This window comes from Micromys minutus (assembly GCF_963924665.1).
Source record: "Micromys minutus genome assembly, chromosome: 2".
NCBI classification, from domain to species: Eukaryota; Metazoa; Chordata; class Mammalia; order Rodentia; family Muridae; genus Micromys; species Micromys minutus.
Window position 1 is genome coordinate 61,613,946 of NC_137971.1, and position 13,378 is coordinate 61,627,323.

Below are 13,378 nucleotides of genomic sequence, written 5' to 3' on the forward strand. Positions count from 1 at the left end.
GCCTCTGTGTTTGTCATCCTCTGGCAGAGCCTCTCGAGAGACAGCTATATCAGGCTTCTGTCACCATCCACTTCTTGGCATCAGCAATATTGTCTGGGTTTGGTGGCTGTATATAAGCTGGATCCCCAGGTGGGACAGTCTCTGGATGGCCTTGACTTCAATCTCTGCTCCAAATTTTGTCTCCATATTTCCTCCTGAGAATATTTCTGTTCCCCCTTCTAAGAAGGACTGAAGCATCTGCACTTTGGTCATCCTTCTTCTTGAGCTTCCTGTGGCCTGTGAATTGTATCTTGGGTATTCCAAGCTTTTGGGCTAATATCTACTTATCAGTGAGTATGTACCATGGTTTTATTTATTTTTTGTGATTGGGTTACCTCAATAAGGATGATGTTTTCTAGATTCATCCATTTGTCTAAGAATTTCAGGTAGTCACTGTTTTTAATAGCTGAGTAGTACTCCATTGTATAAATATGCCACCATTTCTGTATTTATTGCTCTGTTGAAGGACATCTGGGTTCTTTTGAACTTCTGGCTACTATAAATAGGGATTCTATAAACATAGTGGAGTGTGTGTCCTTGTTATAGGTTGGAGCGTCTTTTGAGTATATGCCCAGGAGTAGTGTATCTGGGTCCTCAGGTAGAACTATGTCCAATTTTCTGATTTCCAACCAACAATGGAGAAGTGATGCTCTTTCTCCACATATTTGCCAGCATCTATCACCGGAGTTTTTGATCTTAGCCATTCTGACTAGTGTGAGGTGAAATCTCAGGGTTGTTTTGATTTTAATTTGCCTGATGACTGAGGATGCTGAACAATTCTTTAGGTGCTTCTCAGCCATTCCATATTCCTCAGTTAAGAATTCTCTGTACCACATTTTTAATAGGATTATTTGATTCTCTGGAGTCAAACTTCTTCAGTTCTTTTTATATATTGGATATTAGCCCTCTATCAGATGTAGGACTGACAAAGATCTTTTGGAAATCTGTTGGTTGCCATTTTGTCCTAATGACAGTGTCTTTTGCCTTACAGAAGCTGTACAATTTTATGAGGTCCCATTTGTCCATTCTTGATCTTAGAGCATAAGCCATTGGTGTTCTGTTCACAAAATTTTGCCCAGTGCCCATGTGTTTAAGGCACTTTTATACTTTCTCTTCTATTAGCTTGAGTGTATCTGGTTTTATGTGGAGGTCCTTGAAGAATTTCAGCTTTATACAGGGTGATAAGACTGGAAATATTTGCATTCTTTTGAATGCTAGCTGCCAGTTGTCTGAAAATCCTATCCTTTTCCACTGGGTGATTTTAGCTCCTTTGTCAATGGTCAAGTGACAATATGTGTGTGGGTTCATTTCTAGATCTTTAGTTCTATTCCATTGATCTACCTTACTGTCTCTGTACCAACACCATACAGTTTTTATGACTAATACTCTGTAAAATATCTTGAGGTGAGGAATGCTGATTCCCCCAGAAGTTTTTTAATTGTTAAGAATATTTTTTCCTATCCTAGGTTTTTGTTATTCCAAATAAATTTGCAAATTTCTCTTTCTAACTACAAAAAATTGAGTTGGAATTTTGTTTGGGATTGCATTGAATCTGTATATTACTTTTGGCAAGATGGCCACTTTAACTATATTAATACTGCCAATCCATGAGCATGGGAGATCATTCCATCATCTGAGATCCTCAATTTATTTCTTCAGAGACTTGAAGTTCTTGTCAGACAGATCTTTCACTTAATTGGTTAGAGTCACAACAAGGTATTTTATATTATTTGTGACTATTGTGAAGGGTGTCTTTTCCCTAATTTCTTTCTCAGCCTGTTTATCCTTTGAGTAGAGGAAGGCTATTAATTTGTTTGAGCTAATTTTATATCCAGCCACTTTGCTGAAGTTGTTTATCAGCAGTAGAAGTTCTCTGGTGGAATTTTTGGGGTCACTTAAGTATACTATCATATCATTTGCAAATAGTGATATATTGACTTCTTCCTTTCCAATTTTTCTCTCTTTGACCTCCTTTTTCTGTCTAATTGCTCTGGCCAGGACTTCAATTAATATATTTAATAGATATAGAAAGAGTGGGCATCCTTGTGTAGTCCCTGATTTTAGTGGGATTGCTTCAAGTTTCTCTCCATTTAATTTGATGTTTGCTACTAGTTTGCTGTATGTTGCTTTTACTATGATTAAATATGGGCCTTGAATTACTGATTTTTCCAGATTTTGTTGAATTTTGTCAAATGCTTTCTCAGCATCTAATGAGATAATCATATGTTTTTTTTAGTTTGTTTATATAATAGATTATGTTGATGGATTTCCATATATTGAACCATCCCTGCATCCCTGGAATGAAGCCTACTTAATCATGGTGAATGATCATTTGGATGTGTCTTTGGATTCAGTTTTCGAGAATTTTATTGAGTATTTTTGCACTGATACTCATCGGGAAATTGGTCTGAAGTTTTCTTTCTTTATTGGATCTTTGTGTGGTTTAGGTATAAGCATAATTGTGTCTTCATAGGAAAAATTGGGTAGTGTTTTTTCTGTTTCTATTTTGTGGAATAGTTTGGAGAGTACTGGTACTAGGTCTTCCATGAAGGTCTAATCGAATTCTGTACTAAACCCACCTGGACCTGAGCTTTTGTTGGTTGGGAGACTTTTGATGATTGCTTCTATTTTTTAAGGTTTATGAGACTGTTTAAATGGTTTATCTGATTTTGATTTAACTTTGGTACCTGGTATGTGTCTAGGAAATTATTCGTTTCATCCAGATTTTTCAGTTGTTAAGTATAGGCTTTTTTAGAAGGATCTGATGATTTTTTTTTTTTATTTCCTTGGTTTCTGTTGTTAAGTCTCCCTTTTCATTTCTGACTTTGTTAATTTGAATACTGTCTCTGTGCCCTCTGGCTACTCTGGCTAAAGGTTTATCTACCTTGTTGATTTTCTCAAAGAAACAATTCCTGTTTTGTTGATTCTTTGTATAGTTCTTTTGTTGCTACTTGGTTGATTTCAGTCTTGAAGTTGATTAATTCCTGCTGTCTACTCCTCTTGAGTACATTTAATCTCTTTTGTTCTAGGGCTTTTAGGTGTGCTGTCAAGCTGTTAGTGTGTGCTCTCTCCGGTTTCTTTTTGGAGGAACTCAGGGCTTTGAGTTTTCCCCTTAGCACTGCTTTTATTGTATCCCATAAGTTCGGGTATGTTTTGCCTTCGTTTCATTACATTCTAAAAAGTCTTTAATTTCTTACATTATTTCTTCCTTGACCAGGTTATTATTGAGTAGTGCATTGTTCAGCTTCCATGTGTCTGTGGGATTTCTGTCATTTTCGTTGCTATTGAAAATCATTCTTAGTCCATGGTGATCCAATAGGATGCATGGAATTATTTCAATCTTCTTGCATCTGTTGAGGCCTGTTTTGTGACCAATTATATGGTCAGTTTTGGAGAATGTACTGTGAGGTGCTAAGATAAAGGGTTTTTTTTGGATAAAATATTGTGTGTGTGTGTGTGTGTGTGTGTGTGTGTGTGTGTGTGTGTGTGTGCTAAATCCATTTGGTTCATAACTTCTGTTAGTTTCAATGAGTCTCTGTTTAGTTTTTGTTTCCATGTTCTGTCCATTGATGAGAGTGTGGTGTCAAAGTCTCTTACTATTATTGTGTGAGGTGAAATATGTGCTTTGAGTTTTAGTAAGGTTTCTTTTATGAGTGTAGGTGCCCTTGCATTTGGAGCATAGTTACTCAGAATTGAGATTTCATCTTGATGGATTTTTTTAGAAGTATGAAGTGCTCTTTTTTCTTTTTTGATAACTTTTGGTTGAAAGTTGATTTTATTTGATATTAGGATGACTACTCCAGCTTGTTTCTTGGGACCATTTGCTTGCAAAATTGTTTTACAGACTTTTACTCTGAGATAGTAACTGTCTTTGTCACTGAGGTGTGTTTCCTGTATACAGCAAAATGTTGGGCCCTCCCTACATATCTTGTCTGTTAGTCTGTCTTTTTATAGGATAATTGAGTCCATTGATGCTGAGAGATATTAAGGACCAAGGATTATTATTTCCTGTTATTTTTGTGTTAGAGGTAGAATTATGTTTGTGTGGCTGTCTTCTTTTGGATTAGTTGAAAGAAGACTGCTTTCTTGTTTTTTCTAGGGTGTGTTTCCCTCCTTGTGTTGAAGTTTTCAATTTATGTAGTATATCATTGTAATGCTGGATTTGTGGAAAGATATTGTATAAATTTGGTTTTCTCATGGAATATATTGTTTTCTCTATGGTAATTCAGAGTTTTGCTGGATATAGTAGCCTGAACTGGCATTTGTGTTCACTTAGGATCTGTATGACATCTGCCCAGGATCTTCTAGCTTTCATAGTCTCTGTTGAGTGTGATTCTGATAGGTCTGCCCTTGTATGTTATTTGACCTTTTTCCCATACTGGTTTTAATATTCTTGCTTTGTTTTGTCCATTCCATGTTTTGACTCTTCTGTGACTTGAAGAATTTCTTTTCTGATCAAATCTATTCAGAAGTCTGTAGGCATCTTGTATGTTTATGGGCATATCTTTCTTTAGGTTAAGGAAGGTTTCTTCTATAATTTTGTTGAAGATATTTACTGGCCCTTTAAATTGGGAGCTTTTGCTTTCTTTTATACCTATTATTCTCAGATTTGATAGTCTCATATGTCATGGATTTCCTGGATGTTTTGGGTTAGGAGCTTTTTGCATTTTGCATTTTCTTTGACTATTGTGTCGATGTTTTCTATGGTATCTTCTGCCCCTGAGAGTCTCTCTCCCATCTCTTATATTCTGTTGGTGATACTTGCGCCTATGACTCCTGATATTTTTCCTAGGTTTTCTATCTCCAGTGTTGTCTCTCTTTGTGATTTCTTTATTGTTTCTATTTCACTTTTTAGGTCCTATATAGTTTTGTTCAGTTCCTTCACCTAGTTGCTTGTGTTTTCCTGTAATTCTCAAGATTTTTGTGTGTTCTTTTGTGTTTCCTCTTTAGGGGTTTCTACCTGTTTACCTGTGGTATGTTGTCCTATATTTCTTTAAGGGAGTTGTTTTTGACCTTCTTAAAGTCCTCTAACATCATCATGATTTGTGATTTTTAAATAAGAATCTTGCTTTTTTAGGGTGCTGGGATATCCAGGACGTGCTGAGGTGGGGGAACTAGGTTCTGATGATGTCATGTGGCCTTGGTTTCTGTTGCTTAGGTTCTTGGACTTGCCTCTTGTCACCTGCTTATCTGGTGTTAGCTGGTCTTGCTGAATCTTGACAGTGACTTAACCCTCCTTTAAACCTATATGTCATCACTACTAGGGGACCAGTTCTCTCCCAGCAGGATCTGGGTGGAAATAGCTGTAGCACAGGGTCAGCACAGGGTACAGATAAAAACCAAAAGGACCCTATCCCAGACTGCTCATCAGTTCCTGTGACCTGAGGGCTCCAGGCAGATTCCTCTTGGGTCAGGAATTTGAACACAGGTGGTGGTCTCACGTGTGCTCTCAGAGGTATCAGTGCTTCTGTGAGACTGGCTTTTTCCAAGTGGGCTCTGGGTACAGAGTGCTCTGGTACCAGATCAGCTCCAGGCATAGGCAGAAACCAGAAGAATCCTTTCCCAGATTCATAAGTATGTTTTTTATATAAGCGATGATAATAGATCGAACAACAAGACATACACACAATGTGCATGTGTGTGTACATATGCATGTGTCAATGAATTCACAGTTATAGTGTAAGAGCTTGTTGGCCCCTCTGAGAATGCTGAAGTTCCAGCTGGTCAGGCTAATGGGTTAATACAGGGGACAGTGATATGTCCATCTGCCTCCAGGGTGGGGAAAATGCTGTATCCCAGGTGAATTGATAAATTTTTACAAACAACCTGAAATGTAAGCATGATAAATGCCTTAGAAGAAAATACTCATTGCTTTGATTTGCTTATAACTCATTTAAAGATGTATTCAATTACAAAATATGCACCATAAAGATGGACAAATATTACATCTGAATAAAAATAAAAAATGAAAAACAATTTTCATTTATGAGGAAAATATTATGTCTGTTAGGAGCTCATAGCTAGTGAGTACAATAGAAATTACAGAATCTTTTAGAGTGTCACATGGCTATACATGGCTATTAAAGCCATTGAGGGATGGGGACATGGTAGTACTTAAAGAGATTATGCATAGAGTGACTCTTGGACCCATAAACTACGTCTTTAGAAACCTCCTACAGGGCTAGAATGTAGCTCCACAATAAAGGGTTTATCTAGCGGGTGCTAAGCTCTGGGATCAAAGACCAGCACCTCAAAAGCAAAGGGCTATAAAGAGGTTTCAGTGGTTAAGAGCACATGCTTCTCTTGCAGAAGACCTGAGTTCTGTTACCCATGTGTATGACTCACAACTACCTGTAACTCCAACTCCAGGGGATCTAACATCTCTGACCTCTGAGAGCACCTGCACTCATGTACATGTATTCAGACACATAAACATACAAGTGCATATAATTAAACATGCACAAAAAAGCATAGAAAAAAGAAGCATGTGTTTTCTGTCTGCTCACCCTCATTCTCACTGCTAAGTTCTTGAGACATTTCTTTGCTGGTGTTAGAAACTACTTCTCTGGGAATTCAACATGGATGAAAATTGTCAGCTCTCTAAGACCTCCATGGGACTTCCGCACAAGACTGGGACTGCTGAGACATTCAGTCTCATGGACTGAACAACCCCTGGATCCTTGGTCTTTCTTTTAAGAGACACTACTCAGATCACAGTCTATAAGCCACCCTAATAAACCTTGGATAGATTGGTTCATTCTACCAGACCTGTTCCATAAAGAACTCCAACTAATATGACTTGTGATACAAGAAGAAGGGACCATACAAACTTTCGAAGGAGGGAGGTAACCAACTGTCCTGCATAGCTATGATGCCTATAAACCATATAACCTACACAATAACCCTAAGTGTAGCAGTGGCACATATATCTTTGTGGAAACCTGAAGGAGTCCCTGTTGGTCATGACAGGCAAGAAAATGAACTTCAATGAGTTGAAAATGAAAACTTGATTCAGTCTGACTTCATCAAACTGGATTGAACTTCTAGAGAATCTGATGCCAGGTGGTTTATTGTCAGTATAAATAAATCCAGTATAATTTGGTGGTGGGGGAGAGTTTTCTGGTATAATCCAATCCTCAGTGCACAAGAAGGAATTGTTTCACTGAAACTCAACTTAAAATACGTGTCATGACCTCCAAGAACATGGGTTTTAGAGAAAAGGCTGCCTGTATTAGCATAAGGGTATGGCACAGTCTTGGTAATACAAAGAGCATAGAAGTCATTTGGGCTATTGGGTCCTGGTTATGGGCTTGGGGGAGCCCCTAGTTATGCGGAAAATGTAAGGGCCATTTAGACTACCAGCCACCTCCAGAACTTGTTGTGGAAGCTTGATATGGCCTGTCCCAACAGATAATGCAGATCCCAGGACTGTCAATCACCTCCAACCCCCAGACTTTTGGAGGAAGAATGGATGTTTCCTCATTTAAGTAGACACCCCTTCATGATTAACATTTCTGGTTTCCATGGATATCTGTGGGTACAAGGACCTTTGTGCTCCCAACATAACCAATAGCTTTCTAATTAGACTCCATACCAAATCAACCAGATGCCAACTATGCCTGAAACTAAAAACTTAACTAACTGCTTAGTTCTGGTGAAGTCACAGTTACTGGAAGGGAATCTAATCTACAACCACTAAATTACCAAACCAGTATAAACCCTAACAACAGTCTATAAACGTTTGTCCTTATATCCACAGATCAACATAGTCGTCACCTCTCATTAAGGAAGCTTCTCTTTGCAACATATGAAGACTACTACAAAAAAAACTACAAGCAGTCAAAATGCAGAAGTGTGGACCCCCTTCTACAAAACACTCTCTCACCTAAAGCTCAGGAAACACTGCAGACGTGGGCTGAAAGACTATGAGAGCCAGAGCATCAGGGAGTTTGCTGTGAGATTGTGTCTCCTAGTAGTGTCAGAAGGGACATCCATAAAGTCTCACCAACATGACCACTCGAAGGTGATCTGGACAAGTACAACCCCAATGCATGTACCAGAATGGGCAAGGAGAAGCCCATGGGGCCTCAACTCTACACAAAGAACTACAGGCAACTCAGAAAAGGTGGGAAGTAGGAGGGGTAGCCTTCTCCAGTGACAAGCATACCAATTGGCTGTCCATTACCAAATAGTCATCCTTGAAAACAAAAGTAGCATTATACAGACTGAGCAAGTTATATCTAAGAATATATATGTATAGACTATATGTATCTAAGAACAATTAACCAAATAAGAGGCCATGGATTTGAAGGAGAGTGGAAAGGTATACGGGTGGGTTGGATGGAGGAAAGAGAAGCAGAAAATAATGTAATTATAATATTATAACCTCAAAAATAAAATTAATATAAATCTTTTTATGAGAGGAAGGAAGGAAGAGAGGGAGATGATGTTGTAACAAGCATTAGGCATAAGCACTAAGCTACTTAACAAGAAGAGGTTATATTTTGCCAAAACATTCATAGTGGGGATAGTTAACTCAGAATGGAGCACAGCTGGGGAAAAAAAAGGTGATTTCTCCATATATTTCTGTGGGGCACTTTCTAAAACATTATTGAGTGAAAAAGAAAATATACAGAATATGTCCGGTCAGGGAATGAGAGAAGGCTGGGTGTTGTGCCATGTTGGTTCATGAGTTTATTACGAGACCTTAGCTTTGAACCACAGTACACATGAATGAAAGGGGGTAGAAAAGAAGGGGAGGAGGAAGAAAAGAGAGAGGAAAGAGAAAAGTGGGAGTTTTTTTTTTAGAGTATACAAATACAAGATTGAATATCTAGAAACAAAACAACAGAAAACTAAAGCAAGAGATAATTGTAATGCCTTCCTCATTTGGGAAAAGAGAACAGGGAAGTAAACGTGGATTTTATAAATAGACCTTGTTTGTCAGATTTGACTGTGGAAATAGGTAAATATTTCATGTAGCTAAAAACCAAAATTAAAAATGTATTCTTAAAATTCAAAAGAATATAACTATGTTTTAATTTAATGACAAAACCTGTTAGGAATCTTCTTTCAAGTAATTGTAAATCACAGTGAAGTAACCGTGCATCCCTAGTGGGAAGCAGTCACAGTGAGGTAACTATGTCCTTAGTAAAGAACAGTCACAGTGAGGTAACTGTGTGTCCTCAGTAGGGAACAGTCACAGTGAGGTAACTGTGTGTCCCTAGTGGGGAGCAGTCACAGTGAGGTAACTGTGCATTCCTAGTGGGGAACACTCAGTGAGGTAACTGTGTCCCCAGTGGGGAGCAGTCACAGTGAGGTAACTGTGTGTCCTCAGTAGGGAACAGTCACAGCTAGGTAGCTGTACGTCTTCACTGGGAAGCAGTCTCAGGATAAGAGGAAATGTGAGTCACAACTGACTCAGGTACTGCGTAGGGGATATGGAGGAAAACAAAGTGTTGGCCGTGGCTGTGCCCTGTTCACATAGTGAGTCAGCAGCTATGCTACATGATTGGGAAATGGAACTTTTCCAACCAGAAGAGAAAAAGGAGTCAGAATGCTAAGTGTCATTTTAACTGAGACAAGCAGTGCGTGCTTTTCATGTCTTAATCTCTACATCATCTGAGCACTTCTTAACCTGAAGAAGTCTGCACACAAATGACCCAAATCAGCAGCCATAAGCACCCTACCACCCCATCCCAACTGGCACTGAGAAATGCTTCTTCCATGGGTACCTGCATCAGGCAGGAGATGTGGCTGGAGGGATTTCACAGAAATAGGGGAAGCTGTCAGAAACTGGGGTCTGGTCAAAAGCTCTAGAACTCAAATCAGAGATGTTCTTGCTGGCCAAACACAACAACATGACTAAAGCACACCATTCTAAGGAATCAGCTTACATGGTCACCATTATACCTCACCGGCCACCTTTGGGGGCTGTGTGAAGTAAGCTGTCACCCTAAAAGTCAGGAAATGAGAAGCAAGAACTTACCTGTCTTTTCCTGTGGTGCTCTTCTTAAATGACTGAAAAGCCATCAAGTTGCATCTAGTTGTGAAAGCTGTGCTTCTGACAAGAAAGTCCTTATGAAAAGATGACCCTATTTGTCATCCTTAATATGCCTGGAATACCTCTGGGCGTCAGTGGCCATGAGGGGAGCACCATCAAGAGGCCACAGGCAGCCATGTTCATGATGAGACGGGGGACCTCCCTGTCACCAGCCCAAAGGAGATTCCATTACTGATTCATGAGAAAGACAAGGAAATGTATAACTAACACATACACATGCACAGATACACCTGTACACACATATCTATGCACATACATGCACACACATTAACATTCAAACACACACACACATATTCATGTACAGTAAAACCCAGATATGAGGATTATGGGAACAGAGAACTCAGGTTTCCAGAAAACAAGCTGTAATCAGTGTGAGAGAGTGGAGAAGGGTGAGGCAAAAACAGAATGCAAAGATAAGGACAATGAAAATAGAAGGGCTGGAGCAATGGCTCAGCAGTTAAGGGCACTGGCTGCTCTTCCAGAGGACCTGAGTTCAATTCCCAGCAACCACATGGTGGTTCACACCCATCTGTAATGGAATCTGATGCCCTCTTCTGGTGTGTCTGAAGACAGCTACAGTGTACTCATATAAATAAAATGAATAAATCTTGAAAAAGAAAATAGAAGAAGAGAAGAAGGAAAAAGAGGAAGAAAACAATGAGGTGGGGGTGGTTGTTAGAAAAAAGGTGCCAGAAGCCACAGGCTGTGGTGACAGATGTCAAAGCCCTGTGCATCCTCATAGTGGGTGTGGCCTCAGTGGTTCTCACACACCAAACACAGCCCTGGACCTGAAGACTACGGCCCTTTCAGCCCCATGAGAAGCTGGTTTCTCCTCTGCTGGAACAAGGGCAAGGTGAGGATCTGGAACAGCTTCTGAGAGAAAGAGGCTCTGCCACCACACCCCTGTGCCCCACTTTGCTTCCTTGGGACTCGGCTCCAGCAGACCACCCTCCCCATGAGCAGAAGCTTCTTGTGGGAAGGATGGCAACCACCTCCTTCCCTTATCCCACATTTTCAGTCTTATTCTTGTTTTCCTTCTCTCTTGCTCTTTATATTCTTTTATTTTCTCCAATCCTCCCACAGTGTCCACCAACCCAGCACAGTGCAGAAGAGGGACTAGTTAACATGGCTTCAAACTTCTACATGTGTCCTGGCCACCTCAAACACACCTCAAGATAGTAAGGCATAAAGAGTCCATCTTGGATTTCACATGAATCCTTCCACTGTCAGAGGTGACCATCTGAAGGGTGAAAACAGGAACAGGACCACTGAGTGACATAGCAGGCTAATGCCACCAAGCCTGACAAGAGATTTCAACTCCCAGGACTCATATAATAGGAAAAAATGGACTCCCTGAGCATAGTGTGGGATAGGTGCATAAACACAAAATAAATGAATAAAAGTGTGTGTGTATGTGTGGTGTGGTGTGGTGTGGTATGTGTGTGTGTGTGTGTATGTGTGTGTGTATGTGTGTGTGTATGTGTGTGTGTGTATGTGTGTGTGTGTGTGTGTGTGTGGTGTGGTGTGGTGTGGTGTGGTGTATGTGTGTATGTGTGTGTGAGTCTGTGTGTGTGTGTGTTTGAGAGAGAGAGGGAGGAAGGGAGAGGGAGGGGGAGGGAAGGTGAGAGAGAAAGAGAGAGAGGGAGAGGGAGGAGGGGAGGGAGTGAGGGAAGGTAAGGGAGGGAGGGAGAGAGAGAAGGGGAGGGAGAGTGGGGAGGGAGAGAGAGAGAGAAAGAGAAGGGGGAGGGAAGGTGAGGAAGAGAGGGAGGGAGGGAGGGAGGGAGGGGAAGAGAGGGGGGAGGGAGAAATTCAGTAAAAAAACAAAGTTTTCAAGAGTGGGCAGCCCCTGCTGTAGAAAGAAATGACTCACCGTAGCCTCTCATGGATGGCAGAGCTGAGGACAGTGGCTCTCAGGATTAAAGCCCAGCACAGCGTGGGCAGCAGCACTAACACGCCTCCGGTTGTTGGTATTACTCTTGTGATTTGTTTTCACATTTTAAAACCTTCTGTCTTCCTCTCCCTCTTACTGTGGTAAAAATACCCTGACAAAAGCAACCTCAGGACAGAAGGGCTCACCATGGCTCATCGTTTGATGCAATCCATCATGGCGGCCAAGTCACAGCAGCAGGAGCTCTGGGCAGCTATCAGCAGGAAGACAGTGCCACTTGTGCTCTGCTTGCTTTCTCTCTCTTTTTTTAAATTAGATACTCTGCATTTACATTTGACATGTTATCCCTTTACCACCCCTTGCTCCCATCTCCCCTCCCCCTCCAGTTGCCTTCACAAAGGTGCACTCCCTTCTGATCCCTCTCTCTACCCCATTGCCTTGGCATTCCCCTCCATTGGGAAAACCTGCCCTCTCTGGAACAAAAGTCTCTTCTCACATTGATGCCAGACACTGCTATTTTCAGCTACATGTGCATCTGGATCAATAGGTCTCTCAAAGTGCCCGCTAAAGTTGGTGTTTTATTCCATGGGAGTTTTGGAGGGTTTGGTTAGTTGATAATGTTGTTATCTACCCATGAGGTTCCAACCCCTTTCAGCTCCTTAGGTCCTTTCTTTCGCAACCTCATTGGGATCCCTGAGTTCAGACCAATGGTTAGCTGCAAGCATGCTCAGCTGTATCTATATGACCCTAGCATAGTCACTGAGGGGGCATCTCTGGTTCCTGCCAGTAAGTACTTTTTGGTATCAGCTATAGTGCTTGGATTTGGTGACTGCATATGGGGGGGATCTGAGTGATCTTTTCTTCAATCTCTGTTTCTCTACTTGAGCTTGCATTTCCTCCCATGAGAGTTGTGTTCTCTTTTCTAAGAAGGACTGAGGCATCGCCATTTTGGCCTTCCTTCTTTTTGAGCTTCATAATGTCTGTGAATTGCTTCTTTGGTATTGGGTATTCAGAGCTTTCTGGGGCTAGCATCTGCTTATCAGTGAGTGAATACCATGTGTGTTCTTTTGTGACTGGGTTACCTCACTCAGAACGATAGTCTCTAGTTCCATCCATTTACTTATGAATTTCATGAGGTCGTTGTTTCTTTGTTTCTCCTTCTTATCCAGATCTTTTTACATAAGCTCGGAGGATGGTGTTGACCACTGCTGGAGTAGGTCTTCCTACTTCAATTAAGTTAGTCAACACAATCCTTCTGGCATGAACAGAGGTTAATTTGCTCACGGGTGTGTCTGGAGGCTTGTCTCCTAGTCGATTCTAGAGTCTCTCAAACTGTGAAACGAGCATTGACCAGGTGAGATGCACTCCTAAATTGATGGTCCTAAAGC